This window comes from Meles meles, unplaced genomic scaffold (assembly GCF_922984935.1).
Source record: "Meles meles unplaced genomic scaffold, mMelMel3.1 paternal haplotype, whole genome shotgun sequence".
Taxonomy (NCBI): Eukaryota; Metazoa; Chordata; class Mammalia; order Carnivora; family Mustelidae; genus Meles; species Meles meles.
The window spans coordinates 437776-456120 of NW_025721148.1; the positions used below are offsets into that span (position 1 = coordinate 437776).

Genomic DNA, 18345 nt, shown 5'->3' on the forward strand with positions numbered 1-18345 from the left:
CCACTCATTTTTTTGTCTTCTAGTCCCCCCCCACTTAGTTGTGGAGCCTTGGGCCCAAGTTAGGGGTCTCTTACTTGATTAGTTTATCCTTTTGTTGGAAACTCAGAAGCTTCCCAAGGTAAAGCAAGCAATGCATACATAACAAGCAGGTGGTGATAACTGGTCAGGTGGAGGGAGCCTGTGCCCCATCCAAAGGGGCAGCGATACTCACGTCCAGTCAACTGCTGCTGAAGACTGGGACCCCAATGTTCCAGAAGCTCCTGCTTTTCCAGAGTAAGCTGGGATTCTGGATTTTTATCTGAGTTTTCCAAATTTTTGAAATGCAGAACAAGCAAACCAATCATGTGTATGGACCGGATTTCCGGACTGCTGTTTTGTGGCCTCTGCCTGGGGACCTGACTGGTCGCCCATACTTTGCTGTTTGCTGTGATTTCCCTATCCTGTAGAGATCTGGGTTTGTGACCTTGTTTGGGGGAAAGGAGAAGGAAATTAGTACATGAGATACAGAAAAAGAAATTCAAAAGTGTTAATATTTGATTTAAAAGATTCATGCTAAAATAAGTGGGGCACATCTAAATTTACATTTAAATATACATGGCATCCTAATTTAGCGACCACAAAGAATATCAGATTTCCTCAAAATAGAGTTTTCCCCAAATTAGTTATCCCTCTACCTAAATTTTGCCTAAGAATGATCTTTAAATGTATTTTAAAAACATCTAAATCTTAGATATTTTAATAATTAAAAATTTCCAGATCTAATTAAAGACTTCTAAAGAATAATACTAATATTTTATTTTCTATACATGTAGTTTGATAAGCATTTAAACTGTTTAGCCAAATTAGCATAGAACTTACACATATATTAGCAACATTTTAATAATGTTGCTCTATATTTCCTGCAAAATTATTGATGATTTTGTTATTTTTAAGTAGAAAGCTATGACTTCATTATAAAAATTTAAGTTGTCTCACTATTAAGTAAAACTAGCTTTATATGTCAACCTTTAATTAATTACTGTGGTATTGCTAAATTCAGTCACCTTCCAAAGACTCAAAATTATTGTCCCTCAGTCTGTGGAATGCACTTAAAACAGGCATTTAAAATCACTTGTGTGGGGATACACTTGAAGAAATACCACATTTGTAAACAGTGATCTTCCTATTTTTAAAAAAATGTAAATCACTTAATCCATAATGCAGACATGTTTACAAAATGAATATTGTCTGCCAGATGAATCAGTAATTTCTGTATTTTAATGCTTCTTAAGCTGCTCATTTTTAAAAATGCGAACCCCTTTGTTGGATCTTTCGAGAGTCCTAGACATGGCTGGGGAGGGCTGGTGCTCTCTGTGTCATGGAACAGTGGTTCTCAAGCCTGTCTGTACGTTAGAATCACCTAGGAGCTTTAAAGATACATATAGATCTACTTCAATAGATCTGACTTGCTTGGTTTGGTGTAGGGCTTGGGCATTGTTTTCTTTAGTTTTGAAACTCTCCCCAGGTGGCTGTAAAGTGTAGCTAGGTATAAGAACAGTCCTAGGACTTCGAGGAGAATGGCAGCCATAACTGATACAATGCACTGAGTTTCAGCCTGGGTCCACCTCACTCAAGGTCCCCAGCAGCCTACCCAGATTGTGCTACTGGGGCTGTGGCCCGTGTTCCCTTGGCCTAAGGCTGAAAGCCTCCGAGGTTAAGCTCTATACACCTAATGCAGTGGGGCAGAGGGGGTTTAATCTAGCCCCACTCGTGTGTCTGTGTGTTTTCCTTAATAATAAGTGCATTTATGGATTCATTGGGCTCTGTACTTGATGTCCAAGTTATTTTTAATTTCCCCAACAACTCTAAAAGTAGTGAAAATTATTATAACTTTACAAGGAGAAAACAAAAGAGCAGGGAGAGGGAAGAAAGTAATATGCCCAGGGTCATACAAGAAGGAAGTGTTGGGATTTAAATCCAGGTATTCTAACTGCAGAGTTCACACGCTTAAACCAAAGGGTTTAAATAAAATGCTCATGAAGTAAGGCAAGGAACAAAAATGGCCAAAGCTGCTCAGGGGCAAACACTAGGGAGTGGTGAGGACTGGGGAGCGCAAGGAGGGCAGCACCCCTCTGCTCTACCAATTGCTGCCAGGCAGCAAGTATAGTTAGCTCATCTAATGTTTTAAGAGGTACTCTAAAAAGTCTGGAATATTAATTTTTAAAATTATTTATTTATTTAAAGATTTTATTTATTTATCAGATAGAGATCCCAAGTAGGCAGAGAAGCAGGCAGAGAGAGAGGGGGAAGCAGGCTCCAGGCTGAGTAGAGAGCCCGATGCAGGGCTCAATCCCAGGACCCTGAGATCATGACCTGAGCCGAGGGCAGAGGCTTTAACCCACCCAGGCGCCCCCCAAATCTGGAATTTTTAATATGAATCTTCCTCAACTTTTAAACTAGCAAACCTCTGTTACAAATTATGCAATCTTCACTGTTCTTCGTTCTCATTAAGGGAAGCCCTGGTCAAGGACAGAGATACTGAAAAGACAATATGAGCAATGCATTAAGTTCTGTGAAAAGAAAGCATGTAGATTCTTTTGGGGAGGGACTTGGCTTTCCACAGACAGGACCTGCATTGATCTACACAAGCTCTTTGTGTTACTCTTCTGAAACTGGTATATACTGTTCTTTGTGACACTAAACTAAGCTGCAGGTACGGGAATGTCTTATTGATCTGAAGGTCATAGCAAGGATATCTCTCCAGTTTCTTTGTCATCTCTGTGGTCTGTGGTTCAGCACAGATGAGGGTATCATGATATCATAAACACAAGTGTTAAGATATAACCTGCCCCCATCAACTTAATATCCTGGTTTTGCTTAATTTTCATGTATAAATTTCTCATTTTTCTGCATGTGCATTAATGAGTCTCAGCTGGGAAGTATGATGAACATTGTCTTAGTATTTATTCATTCAACAAAGATACAGTCTGAGAAGTATTTAAGAACTTGGAAAAATAAAGTGTTTTATAATTTAAGGAACATTGCTTCAAATCTGATTTGGTCAGATATTGAGCCTTTCTAAATAATACCTAAGGTTAAGGAACATTAGTTATAAGCAACTTTTTTTTTTTTTTTCATTTTATTTTTTCAGTGTAACAGTATTCATTCTTTTTGCACAACACCCAGTGCTCCATGCAAAACGTGCCCTCCCCATTACCCACCACCTGTTCCCCCAACCTCCCACCCCTGACCCTTCAAAACCCTCAGGTTGCCCCAACCTCTCACCCCTGACCCTTCAAAACCCTCAGGTTGTTTTTCAGAGTACATAGTCTCTTATGGTTCGCCTCCCCTCCCCAATTTTTGAGACATAGATTTCTCCCTTAGTGTTCTAATACAGCACAATAGTTTAGAAATTCTTAAAACAGTGCAGTGTTTTGCAAAAAATGTCATTGTTAAGGGCAGTATAACCATGGGACCTGAATTATAGCACTTTGATTTAGAAACAGTCAAAAGCTTATTTTTCATAGCCTCTATAGCAACGGTTCAGATTCCATGAGTTTGAGTTATTCATCTGAACGTAATAGGAACTGTCTTCTTGTTAGAGGAATCAAACTGAGTTCTTTTAGGAGATGTAGGGGGTCATAACTGGTACCTTAGAAAAACAGGGGCAATGTAATTAGATATTCTTAAGGAAAAACTTCAGATGAATACATTTCTCTAGCAAAACCTAAGGTTATGAATAAAATTGCAATGTTTATTTTAAAAAATAAGTTTTGAAGATGATGGATTGTTTATTTCAGAACTTGAACTGTTCAAAATTATCCTTGGCTTAAGTTTGTAAACAGATTTCAATATATTCTGTATTTTTTTCTTTTAATGATGAGGAAATAATTATTAAAATTTGTTCTAAATTTATAAGTATTTAGAGATAGGTGTTCTCCTGTTTAAGAATTCTGTTTCTTTTAAATACAGGTAGGTCCTGAAATTAATGCCATGCTTCAACTCGACTTTCTAACCGTACAGCACATTTTATTGGACTGTGTTCTTTTTCCAGATAGTAACATCCATTTGTAATCATATGATTGAAGATGAAATGTTCAATTTGTACATAAAATTCTAGTTTCTTTGAAAGAATACTAATGTCTAACTTTTTGAAAATTTAGAATTACTACTTCAGTTTGGTAGCTACGTATTGAGTATTTTATCTAGTAATTCTATTGGTTATCTAATTAAGAAATAAAAAATATGGGCCAAAGGATTGGAGGAAATCTTCTGGAAGGAAGTGGGCTTTGATCTAGGCCCTGGAGGATGGATTGAAACCTTCCTTCACCACTGCAATGGTGGCTGCAGTTCTTATCAATGACACTGGTGATTGAAGGGAAATGACTGGAATTAGAGTATGACTTTGAGACGAGGAATGGCTGAGCGATAATATTTAAAAAGGCAGATGAAGTTCTGTAGGAATGATTTATATAATTTTAAACTGATTATTGCTCATCTACTATCATCTGGTCCTGGGTGATTCCACTGGTTAAAGCATACATCTGGTGCAAGCCAGATCATGCTTGCTGCTTCCTCTTCTTTTTTTTTTTTTTTTCTAAGGTTTTATTTATTTGACAGAGATCCCAAGCAGGCAGAGAGGCAGGCAGAGAGAGAGGGGGAAGCAGGCTCTCCCCTGAGCAGAGAGCCCGATGTGGGGCTCTAACCCAGGACCCCTGGATCAAGACCTGAACTGAAGGCAGAGGCTTTAACCCAATGAGCCACCCAGGTGCCCCTCATGCTTGCTTCTGTCCCAAGGCTGTAGACTACACTTACTATCTCAGAAACCTGCAGCATGGGTCATCAAGCAGGTGGCTATTGACAGGCAACAGGAAAAAACCTGCATTAGCCAGCCCAGGAAACTTCTCTTTTGCCTTTGACAATTATTCGACATGGCATACATACCAGAACAAAAATTCAGTAGGAGTTGCCTTAATATTGTCACTGAATGTATTATTCTAAGTTTTCTGGTAGAGAAGAGAGAAGATTCTTTCACTGATTACAGCCTTTTGATGTCGACTAATTGTTTCTCTTAAATCTTGAATGAAATATCTTCCTGTACTTGCAGAAGATAATACAGATGACTCTGAGTTATTTACATATAATCATATATTAAGCAGTTGTTGGAAAATTGGAATTCAAAAAAGAACACTGGAGAAATGAAATCGTTATACCCAATGAATTTAACATGTTTTCATTACGCATCTGTTATGCGTGAGATTCTGGGCTAGATTCTGCGAGAAAACCAGGGAAACAGATTTAATCCTGGTCTTTAAGAATTTTATCAGTAACTACCATTGCTGACTCAGTATTCAGGAGAACTGCTTCACCATGAAGTCCAGATAATGAGTATGTGATAATGACATGTGTATGGAGCTTGTGCTATGTGTCAGACCGTATAAAATCCAGGATACATTAAGAGTAAGAGCTGTGCCTGGAGAGGACACAGGGGTTAGACCCTAGAGGACAGTATATGCAAAGGAGATCTATACAATTTGAATATAATTTGATAGGTATATAATTCTATCCTAAAACTAAATTTTAAATATTTTGAGGGGAAGAATTGTTTCATCTTTTTTCTTTTCTTCCCTTCTTCCTGCTCCATAGTTTTCTCCTCTTCTTTTAGACAGTTTACTTAGTACACTCTTTATGTTGATTGCCCTCCATACATAATGATATATAATAAAGTTTTACAGATAATGGGAAGTATAAGGTTTAGAGTTATTGTAAAGCTACCGAATAGAATTACATGGCCTTTCATGCTTAGATTCCTTAAAATTAGTATAATGCATAACATTTTCTTAATAAGCCTTTTATTATGGGTTTTAATTTTTTTATTTTCACTGCTTATGTATCACAGACAGACTGTGATATAAATTGCTCACCTGAAGATGATTGAGAATTGGCACTTTAACTTATTTTTAGAGTGTCATTTGTAGTCCTAGATAAAACCACATTCTCCCCAACACTTGGTATCGTTAGTCTTTATTATTTTAGTTCCTGGTATTAGTGTATCTTATTTTCATTTTAATTTGATTGTTCCTGATAACGGATGACCCAAGCTGCTCTTTTAAGCGTTTATTAGCATTTTTGTATCTTCTTTCTGTTCAAATGTTTACCCGTTAAAAAATTGTAAAGTATTTCTTTTTTTTTATTATTGATTTAAATATTTGTATATTCAACATAAGGAAACTTTGTCATACTTATGTATTACAGATATTTTTCCCCAGTCTGTGGTTTGCCTATTAATTACCCTAATTAATGGTGTCTGGGTGCGGGCAAAACTTAGATTTAACATCATAAAAGCAACAGTTAGCTTTATGGAGAATGAATGCTTAGGATAATTATTATCATTATTAACTCCATTGGTCATCTTCAAAGGAGATTTTATGCTGTTTTGAATTCATTAGTACATTGTTTTGGATGTCTGAAGACTGATTCAGGGTTTCAGGGTTTGGGATGTATCCTATGTCCTAAACCCTTATAAGCTCCTGTATTTCTCTCTGTAGTAGTAATACAATAATTTTGGATGAAAACAAGGTAACTCTAAGTATTTAAATTCCTCAAATGGTGACAGGCCATTTCCTATATTTTGTAGGTGAAACTAGTGGGTAGTATGCTAACCAGGCAGACTTTGGTCTGCCCCTGGCAACTGATGGAATTCGTTAGCTGAAAGTAGGTACTCAATTGTATTGTGCTCTTTAATGTGGTCTTAACTTACATGCTATAATTAGGTTAAGAGGACAGGATTTTCAGAAAATTGTCTTCTGTAGCAATATTCTGTTACAGATACAAGAGCTTACTCAAATTCTGTGCTTTTTATTCATTTCAGGAAAAAGTCCCTACAATCAAATCAAGTAGCCTTAAGTGGAAGATTTCTGTGCTCAAAGATATGAGGGAGTGCCATCCTTTTCCAAAGCAGGGCTAGGAACTTTGGAAATCATATTTAGAAACTGAACTTTATTTGGTTTCTGTTTCAGCCTCTGCATGAGGTCTCCTGACCTGACTATTTTAATTTCCCTGTGGGGGAGTGTGGGTCTCATAATCCAGTGAGCCATGGGAGAGTTGGTGCTGAGTCAAGCAGGAATTTATTCCAGGCTCCCTCATATCCTGGCTGCTTGACCTTGGAGACGTTACTTCACTTCTTTGAGACTTAGTTTCTCCATTGCTAAAATTCAGCTAAGATTATACCCAAACTTAGAGGATTATGGAAACATTAATTGAATTAATTTATATAACTGGTGAAAAAAAAGGACACTTTATTTATTATATAATTAATAAATTAAATATTATTTCTCTATCTGTGGTAGAAATAGTATGTTTGAACAGTAACCTTAATTTTTCTGTAACCTTAATTTTTCAGTAACCTTTCTTTTTCTGGTCATGTGGCAATGGCTAATTATTTCATGTCCCTTTATTCATATGTGTTCTTATTAATTAATTCTTTAGTGAATAGGCATCAAAGCAGTTATGTCTGTCTTTACTTAGCCAACTGAGAATTCAGAGTTGTTTATATTTCTTGCCACTGAGAAAAGGGCAATGCCAATTTATATGAAATACTCTTATTTTAGCTTTTTTAGTTTAGTATTTGGGCAATTTTCTTGATTCAAATAATGTTTAATATTTTTCTTAAACAGTCACCATCCATATATGAAAATGTATAAAACATTTCCCATTTCTGAACAAATATTCCAGCGAGTGTGGACTTTTGACCCAGGGAGTTCATCATTCATTTCTATCACTTTGGAATGAGAAAGAACCCAGTATGGCCACATCCCATTTATTCTTCACTTAATGAAGTGATACATAAGAAAGCAATTGTTGACAGAGTTTATAAGTCGTAATTTTTTTTTTTTTTTTTTTTTAAATTTTTTTTTTTTTTTTTTTTTTTTTTTTTTAATTTGACAGAGAGAGATCGCAAGTAGACAGAGAGGCAGGCAGAGAGAGAGAGGGAAGCAGGCTCGCCGCCGAGCAGAGAGCCCGATGCGGGACTCGATCCCAGGACCCTGAGATCATGACCTGAGCCGAAGGCAGCGGCTTAACCCACTGAGCCACCCAGGCGCCCCATAAGTCGTAATTTTTGATGGCTTCCTTAGTTCAGTCTACAGAACAGAAGGGAATATTTAAATGAAAAAGAAACAGAGAACAGAAGAAATAGCCATGCATCTATTCCTTAACTGGCATTTTAAATGATTTTGAGAAATAAAAAATGGGATTACTTGGATCGGTGTTTATTAATTGAAATGGGGTGTGCTTGTGTGTGTGTGTGTGTATGTGTGTGTGCATATGGATATGTGAAAAACATTTGTAATTATGGTGGTACTAACAAAATTCATTTCACCGAATGAGAGATGCAGTAGCTTCATCACTCATCTTCCTGCTTCTGAGCTTGCATCTCATTTTTTATTATCAGAAAGGTACCAGAGTCCATCTAAAACATAGGCCAAGTCCTGTCACTACTCAGTTGGAAACCTTCCCCATTGCACTATGAGTAAACGTCGACGTTCTCATAATGGTCAACAAGGTCCTATACTCTGCCGTCTCCTTACCTCCTTACTCTCTGCTCTCATCCTCTACCTCTTTTCCTTCTCTATAAGGTGATACTATTTTTGGCCCCTGCTTACACATGAAGAAACAGAGTCTCAGAGATTTCTTAATCTAGCTTGCATTCAGTCCATTGTTCATTTATGAAACATTGAATTTCTACTTTGTGCACAGCACTGGCCTGTTGTTCTGGGTATAAAGGCGGTTAAAATACTGTGTTTATCCCCATCAGCTTCAAGCTAGTGGGGGAGAAGGGTGCATACATTTAATACAATCAAATAGTACATGAGGTACAATCATGAGAAAGTGCACAGGGCATTCTGGAAACCAGAAGAGCAGAACCAACGCCAACCTAGAGAATTAGCGCAAGGCTACCTACAGAAGAGGACCCTGAACCACTGTTAGGGAGGAGTAGAAGTTGACTAAATTTGGAGTGGAGGAGGGCATTCCAGGGAGAGGTCATGGTGAGGACACAGGCACAGAGTACGAAACAAGGTGATAAATGGACACTGGGAGGTGGCGGGTGTTTCAGGACCATAAACTTAACACAAGGCAATAAGCGATAAACAGACCGCATCGCCTCTTCCACCCTGGGAAGCAGGGTCTGGAATGAGTTTTACTGTCTTAGGTCCAGGGGACTGGGATGAGCAAAGACACCAATTCCTGAGTATCAATCTGATAACCCACCTCTACAGTGTGACTCGGCACTATAAAGTCACATGCTACTTCATTTCTGAATTTTATTCCAGTTCTTTATCAGCTCTAGGGTCCAAATCTAAATCCTATTGCATTTGGAAGAGGCCATGACAATAAAAATTATTCCCCGGTAGGTGCCATTTTCCCTTCCTCCCACCTCCTCTTCTCCCCACTCCACGTCAAAGAGCATCTGTATATACGTATAACTTTCAGACCAATGACAGCAGGACACATGCTCCCATATCCCTGAATAATATCATTGCTGCCTGACGTCTTCTTGCTGGGGGCACTTAGGACTTCCAGACAAACCCCCAAATATTGGATGTAGTTCTGATTAGATTTTAGTTTACTGTTTAGTTTGTTCTTTATATTGTTTGCATTTTCAAGCTCTAAGCTCTGCAAATAATTGCCCTAAACCATGTTAGTAATGTGCACTCAGCCTAGGGACAATTTCATGTACATCCCACTAAGGCTGCTTCTTGAGGATCTAGGATGATTTAAGTGTTCTGAAACACAGAAAGTACTGGTATTAGAGGGTGTTTGCTGTTTGGAGCAGTAAGCAAATCTCTTGTATCTTTGTGGTTATATAACAAAATTCATAAAGTTTTGAATGGACATTAGCTTTTTCTTTGTTATTTTACATAACCCAGGTCAGAAAAAAAATGCATAAATTTTTGTTGTTATAATTGCTGTTTTCGTGTAAGGGAAGTTTTCTCGTTTACCTGCATCCAACTTGCTTCATGAATATTCAGCTGTTGATGGAGCTGCAAGCTAATATCTATGGAAATGAACTCATTAATAGTATTTTCCTGGCTCCTACTTGGTTCATGAAGTATACAGACTATTTATGATATTTCCTATTTCATTTTCCTCTTGGCTTTTGAAACATAGTGGGATTATTGATAATAATTGTTATCTCAGATTTTCAGTTATTTTTTCTCATATTTCTTGAGTGCATAAGCAAAATCTTTCAGATATTTGCCTTTTTAAAGATTGTTAATGTATTTTTACAAAGCAAATTATGAATAAAAATTATAAGTGGCTTAAAGACAAAATAAAGATATTTTACATATTTATACATATATGATGCTAATCCTGCTGTTAGTGCATTGATTATCACATGTTGTATAAAAAACTGATTCTTCTTGAACCTTCAAGAAGAATTAATTAGAGATTAAATGTACTGTTATTTAGAGATTAATTTAGAGATTAATTAATCTAATTTAATTAATCTAATCTAATTAATCTAAATTAATTTAGAGATTAATTAATCAGAGATTAAATGTACTGTATTTAATGAGAATAATATCTGGCAAGTATATTTGGTGATATAAAATAGGAAAAATTAGTAGTTCTAGCTAACAGTGATATATTGGTTTTTGATGTAATAGTTGCTTCACAAATATTAATTTATTTAACCTTTGCATGAAGGTTATAAGAATAAATACCATATTATTCTCATTTTACAGATATTGGGACTGCATCAGGGAGGTAAATGTACTGGTGAGATGTCTTGTATCTAGCATTTGGTAGACCTGGGGTTTGAATCCAGGCAGACTGGCTCCAGAATTCAAACTTTAAACCGCTTCACATTCTTTTTTTTTTTTTTTAAGTTGACAAAGTCTGCAAACTGGACTGTCTGTTGTCTCAACACCTGTGCATTCCTTCCCCACTGATTGAAAGTACCACGTGCTTCATGGGGCATCTGGGGGGTCAGTTGGTTAAGCCTCAGGCTCTTGATTTCGGCTCAGGTCATGATCTTAAGGTTGTAAGACTGGGCTCCAGTGGGGCTGTGGGCCAGCATGGAGTCAACTTGAGGATTCTCTCTCTCCTCCTCCCTCTGCTCCTCTCTCCTCTCCCCTGTGCATGCTCGCAAGTGTGCTTTTTCTCTATAATGAGTAAATTAATTTAAAAAAAAAAGCACCACTGGTTTCAGATACAGAATTCCCTCCTACTCAGAGTGTTTTCTGGGCTCTTTTCTGTTCCACTGGAGTGTACTAGCCCCAAACTAACTGTTAACATTACTATACTTTAGTTCCTTTTAGAAGTAGAGTTCAAATAGAATGAAAATGGAAAGGAAACAGAACTACAGACTGATAATTGGATGGTATGTTGAATATCTAGACATGAAGAAAGGAGAGAAGGGCGTATGGTAAGTCAGAAGGGGCAAAAGGATGTTGGTAGAAAAGTCATATGTATCTTAAGGATAGGAATGAACAATTTTAGGAGTTCTGAAGAAAAGGTAAAATAGATACAGAAATTTCTAAATAAAAAATTTAAATTTAAATTTAAAATTAGTTCAAGCATATATGTATCATGAAGCAAATTTAAAAAACCTTTCTTCTCTACCTTGTGGGATTTTTATAGTGAGCTAGAACAGAGTGTGAAAAAAAAAAAAAAGAGGTCTGGATACCAGGCAGAGATGAATCCTTGTGTTGGGATCCTCAAGTCATTTCTCTGGGTTGTTTTCCAGCATTAAATACTTTTCCTTCCATCGCTGCTACATTTCCTTTTCTTTTCTTTCTTTTTTTTTTAAATATTTTATTTATTTGATAGATATCACAAGTAGGCAGAGAGGCAGGCAGAGAGAGAGGGAAGAAGCAGGCTCCCTGCTGAGCAGAGAGCCCAACGTGGGGCTCAATCCTAGGACCCTGAGATCATGACCTGAGCTGAAGGCAGAGGCTTTAACCTACTGAGCCACCCAGGCGCCCCAGCTACATTTCCTTTTCATGGGAACTGAATTCTCAAATAACGACTTAAACAGGAATAGTGTTCTGCACTTTAAATTTGGGAAATGACCAGTTTCCTGTGCCAGAGAAAAATTTGTGCTCGAGAATATAATCTATATAGTGTGCTTTGTACTTCCTGCTTAGCCTTATCTTTCATTGTGCTATGTTTTTTAAGTTATCTGATATCACTGTGAATTCCTGAGCAGCACAATGTGAAGTATTATATTAGAACCACAATAGTCTCCTGGCATCTCTGACTAAATATTTGTGCAATATTAAAAATAAGTTAATTGAGCCGACATTTTATTGAGGAAACATTTTCACAAGTATGTTCGTATAAGCTTATGAATGGCCCTTGGAAATTCATTTTATCCCATATCGATCACCAACACCGGAAACATACTTTTATCTTATTAAATGGCACCCAAAATTCTGAGATATTGGAAATACCCTTTTTTGTTATTAATTCAGAATGTAATGAAAGGTTCATTATTTTCATCTGACTTTGAGCTCTTTTACAAATATTATGACTTGTAATACATAAAGGAATAGATTTTAATTTTTGTTCTATAATCTCGCCTAATGCACCACATTTGTTTAATGGTTCTCTTGGTGCTATAAAGAGTTGATAGCATTCAGAAGAGCTAAGGCAGCTCCAAGGATATTAGTCTTCTTTTCTGTACCTGACTTTTCTGTAGAACTTTTTTCAGATTGGCCTGTCATTTTACTTTATTTTAAACTATTAAATATTTTTTTAATAAAGTGACTTTTGGCAATAAATTTCTCTTGGCTTATATATTCCAAGTATCATTTGATTCATGATGATCTTGTGTTCCTTATATTGTTTTGGGTGATGTCTTTTTCCGGAATGGTCAGTGATACACCAAACTTCAGGAAAAAACCAACTAAATAAATAAGATTAAGAAGTGCCCAATGTTTATAGTCTGCTTTTTTGAAACCCCTCAGAGCTAATCCTCCTCAACACACCTATAAACACCTACCACACACCTATGCAGATACAGGATGTCTCATAGGCAGGGAATGCAGCCAAGGCTCTGAGCCTTGGTTTCCTCACACATTAAATTAGGTTAATAATAATAGTACTTTGGGATGTTTGGGTGGCTTAGTTGGCCGAGTCTCTTCAGTCATATTTTCTACACATTTCAGAAATTTAAAAACTAACAAATGCAAAGAAGGTAGAAAAAATTAATTCAAGACCAAACTGTAAGGTGTTTATAGAGACTGCAGCCCATCTATCATCCTTGAGAGGACTTAGAGCACAAAGTACTAAGAAAAGTTGAACAATGTATGTGGAGTAAGGCCACACTATGGCTTTGATTTCAGTGATGTGCTTCATGATCTTGGTATGGACAGAACTCACACAGGCTGATAAAGTAAAATGACAGGCCCATCTGAAAAAAAAATGTAAACTTTATGTTAGAATTAACATCTAATATAATTGTTAATGCTTTGGAAAAACAGACGTTAAGTCAATAGGCTCCAGTTTACTTCGTGCTTTTTCTTCAAGCTTTTTCTCTTCTCATTGGGGGAATTTTTCACTCTTAATACTTTAAGACCAAGTGCCATTTTAAAACTTAGAACTCTAGGGCTCAGTCAGGGGACCATGCGACTTGATCTCAGGATGCTGAGTTCAAGCCCCATGTTGGGTGTAGTGATTACTAAAAATAAGCAAACTTTGAAAATAAAATCAAATAGAAGTGCGGAATTGTAAGGGCCTGGTTGGCCAGAGAGCGCCATTTCCTTGTGGGCTTGGGTTGACCCTGCCCCTCCCAGAGGAACTTGCTTGCAGGCCCCGGATATGGGGGCGGGCCAGGTTGGATGGAGACATCCAATCAGTGTGGTGCACATATATTTGCTGTGGTGAATTGGGATTCAATTGGCCACCCCTATTGCTGACCCAGGGTGACTGTGCAGTTTTCCTTGTGTGTTGCATTCTCATTGGCCACCTGTGTGTAGGCCGGGCTCAAGCACCTCTATAAAGGTTAGTCTGTGAGGCGGGGGAGTAGTAATAGTCTTTGGGGTAGTAGTGGTAGTGCGCTAGTCCTCGGGAGCATGGGGTCCTTGGGACCAGCATCATCGGGAGCATTGTAATCCTCAGGAGCGGAGCGTCATGAACCTCGCCTGGGAGAGGCCTCGCCGCCTCCTTTGCTGGGGAGAGGCCTAGCTGCCTCGCTTCCCCGCCTCCCTCGCTGCCTCGCCGCCTCACCGGGGAGCGGCCTGGCCTGGCCTAGCCTTGCCTCATAAGAGGAGCAGCCTGGCCTCGGCTCGCCTAGCCTTGCCAGGTAAGGGGAGCGGCCTGGCCTCACCTCGCCTTGCCTCGCCTGGTAAGGGGAGCGGTTGGGCCTCGCCTCGCCTCGCCGCCTCGCTGGGTAAGGGGAGAGGCCTGGCCTGGCCTCGCTTCACCTCGCCTGGTAATGGGAACCGCCTCGCCCTGTAAGGGGAACCTCCGGAGTCGGTGTCCTTGTTGTGGTCGCCTCTTTGTAAGTAGGGCCCCCACTGGTTGGTTTGATTTTCGATGCTTGGTGGAAGTAAAGCTTTGCTTGACTTTCACTTTGTGTTGGTTTTTGTCCTTTGATCCCGGACCCTAACAGAATGATTACTATTAAAGAAAGCTTTATAAAAGGTAACAGGGCCTTGACAAAACCTCAAGATTATGTGCTGAAAATTTAAAGGGCTACAGAGATTTCTAAGTCACAAAAATCAGTAAAATGAATTTTATATAAATTAGATGACAATATTAGTGTTGAGAATAAAAAACAATTGCCGTTCAGTTTTGGTCTGGGGCTAACAGGGAATAGTGATGACTGCAGTGGGTGAAGGGAACTAACTTGTGGTTGCTTTTGCTCCAGGCTATTGCTACCATTCAGGAATGTGGAACCTGGGTTGATTTTTTTTTTCCCTAGCATTTGAAGAGGGACTGTAATGATTGATTTTTATGTAAATGTTTTTATTTCCTTAAAGGGTAGCAGTTGAAACAATATTTTAACCAATTGTGTTACGTTCAAAATACCTCTACTGCTTTCTATCTCCGCTTTAGACTTAACTCACTGCCTTAAGTCAATGGAAGTTAAATATCCAAGAAAGATGGCTATTATTAATCTACTTTCATGGGCTGAGCGGTGAGGATGAGATGTAGGAATTGAAATCACAAAAACACACAAGAGAAAACCAAAAACTTAACAAAATAACAAAAATTGGCAAAAAACACACTTCAGAAAAGCTTGGTATGCTTTGAAATCACTTAATAAGTATTCTGATTCTTACTCTCCTTTCCATTTTATGCATCTCCGAGATTCCATTGATCATGGTTTTGGTTTTTCCTTCATCCTCTGTCCATTTTCACTAGTGGCTCTCTAACCACCTATTAACCATCCTTGAAATCTTGTGCCTTGTATGTGGTTAGATTACTGATTACATGCTGATCCTTCATGAATTCTTGCCCCTGAGAAGTCCTGAAGAGCACAATTCTGTCATGCTGCCTTTTAACACATTGAGGTCAAACAGAAGACACTAAATAATGTTTTAATTATCCTCAAATCCTGAAGAAATTTCAGCCAAGGAAGTTTAAAAAGTATCATTGTATGGTGAAAAATGATCTTCGTCTAGATGTTGGTGATGTTAATTTTGAAATAATAGTTGTTTTGAGAAAGAATAAAACATCTTTTCGTGGGAAATTGAGTACATATTGACAGGCTCTCAACAAATAGGACGTAATAAATCCTTTTGGTTCTGAATCATGAAAAAACACCAACATTCCAAGATTTTTTCCTCTGGATATTGTCTGGATATTGACATACTGTTTGGTATCCCTGTGATCTTTTTAGGCATGTATCTGAGTAACCCAGAGTGACATGTATTTTCCTTTAATGGTTTGTAGAGAGATAGATGCCCAAGAGAGAGAGAAGCAGACTCGCCGCTGAGCATTGAGCCCGATGCGGGACTCGATCCCAGGACCCTGAGATCATGACCTGAGCCGAAGGCAGCGGCTTAACCCACTGAGCCACCCAGGCGCCCCTTGTCCCCAAATTCTGAAGGATATATTCCCAGGGAGAAACTACTGTGAACCAGGGTTTCACCTTTTACAACTAAGCTATTATTCTCAGGAGTTACTGGGTTTTAAAATTCTGGTTTCCTATAAAAAATTTAGTTCTAATCAACACCTTGTTATTTTATTAACCTAATGTTGCCTTCACAATATCTTTTTTTTTGTTTTTTTTTTTCATGCAGGTATTCTTACACTGAATGAACCAGTGTGCTGCATCAAAAATTGATCAAAATGTAACAGAAGAAACAGTGAAGGTGAGAAGAGGCACAGTCTGCCCTCAACCCAAGCACACATTCCCTTTTAGTTAAAATTTCTTCTGTGGGATGTTACTCTAGGCTCTTGAGCTTCTCCTCAGTTCCACTATAAGTTCTGTGCCAGTCACTTGTGTGGACGACCCTGAGATAAAGGGAAAGAGGGTTTGGGAAAAGAAACAGAGTGATGAGGACGTAGAGGCGTAGAAGACATGGAACAATTTTTTGCTGAGGCCTTTGGGCAGTTGGAAAAGAGGAAGAAAAACAAACACATGACCAAGAACCTCAGTGTCTGTGAGCAGGGGGGAACAGAGCCCTAAGTGGGAGCATTGCCTGAGGTGGCTTAGGAAGCAAGATGTGGACAAATGTGACTTCAATCTTTGATCACCAAAGAGTAAATGATTTGGGTGGTTCCGTGGTGCAGAAAATGTCTGCATAATGTCTTCAACTCAGAAACACATGTATAAGCCTTTCCTTTTAGGCTGCAGGAAAGGAAAATAATGAAGAGTTTTGTAAAGGGGGAGGAGGTAAATGAAAATTAATTGCACTACTGTTATTATTCATTTAAGCTGCCTAAATTATTATTGATGTTTATTTTTGGTGCTGATTTGCTGTTTTATTTACAAAAAAAAAAATTCCCAAGGATTTTTATAGGCTCTTCTATTTTTTTATAAATTAAAAATGAACTTTTAAATTCTCTTACCATGGGAGCATTTTAGTTTGTGTGCTTTTGGTCCTGAGCAATAGACACTTATTATTCAAACAAGTTGAAGACACATCAGCTCTCATTTGGGGACTCCAGACAGAAGAGAAGGTTCAGGACTTGTGACTCAGGGAGGTTGATAAGATTGCCAGGTTCTGTCTAGCTCTTCACTTTCATCCAGGTTATCTGCTTTGCCCCAGGGCTGGCTCTTCTCATCCCTGCAAAATGACCTTGTAGCTGTCCAAGCTATCACTTCCAGACACAGAACCTTTCCAGAGGGGAAGCTGTCCATTCCAGGATACTGTTCCAGAGACCAAAGAAGCCTTTGCCCCCAAAAGCCTGCCAGCAAATCTGCCTGCACTATGTTACCTGCTGCCCATTCTCACTAATGGGTTGGGGACTGTCACGCTTGGATTTAGTTATTCAGGCTTTTCCTGAGAGCCAGGAATGGGTTCCTGGTTCCCAGAGCTGTGTAGGAGTAGAAAGGATGTCCAGACAAAATTGGTCCTCTGCCCTCTGCGTGGGTAGAAAGGATAAGCATGCCCTGAAATTTTCAGCTTGCAAAGAGAATACTATCCTCTCATGGACTTTTTTTGTTGACCTGCTTCACTATTGCACTTATTATATTTATTTGTAGATGCTGTTCTCAAATATTGAAGGTATCCTTGCTGTACCTAAGGAATTTTTAAAAGGCGTGGAAGAATGCCTGCATCCAGAACCTAACACTCAACAAGAAGTGGGAACCCGCTTTCTTCACTTTGTAAGATCAATTTCTGTTTATTTTAGAAGCTCTGCCCCATCCCCCAGATTTTAAGGTTCAGCTTTTGGCACAGTAGCGTGTGAGAACTCAGTGTAGAAGTAAAATGTGACACCGAAAGTTTGGGGTCTTTTAAGGCCAATGAAATCTTCCACTGAGAGCCAGGAAAGGGGTGAGGTCCTCACATCATCCATTTTATTCAGTGAAGAACAAACAGCCTTTTCTTTTTTCCAGCAAGTTAGTTCTTGGCATCCTCTGTAGCTTTGAATCCTAATGAATATTCAGGCTGTTCATAATGAATGGATTTTTATGTTTCCCCCAAACATAGAGCATTTCCCTTTTGAGGCAGAAAATCCTTACTCTTACAATGGCGTGATGAGCCTTTTGTGAGTCAGAATGTTGCCTTGTTAATGGGCTGGTAACAAGCCTGCAGGTGAAGGAGCCCTGTCACTCTAGGTACACAGATGCAGGAGTCTCTTGTTTTTCAAGGGTAATTTCTCAGAAGGTCTTACTGAGTGGTGCAGAAGAATAACCAGTCAGTCCTCTGTTGCTTCAAATTACACATCATGCTCGTGTAATCA

General features: G+C 38.5%; 1 long non-coding RNA gene across 1 annotated transcript in view; it reads left to right on the plus strand.

Moving 5' to 3' along the window:
• Positions 1-17702, plus strand: part of LOC123936047 — a 51125-nt gene extending 33423 nt beyond the window's left edge. The window contains exons 2-3 of the long non-coding RNA XR_006817063.1: positions 16236-16307; positions 17645-17702. This is a non-coding gene — a long non-coding RNA (uncharacterized LOC123936047). The remainder of the gene's footprint in view (positions 1-16235; positions 16308-17644) is intronic.
• The last annotated feature ends 643 nt before the right edge of the window (positions 17703-18345 follow it).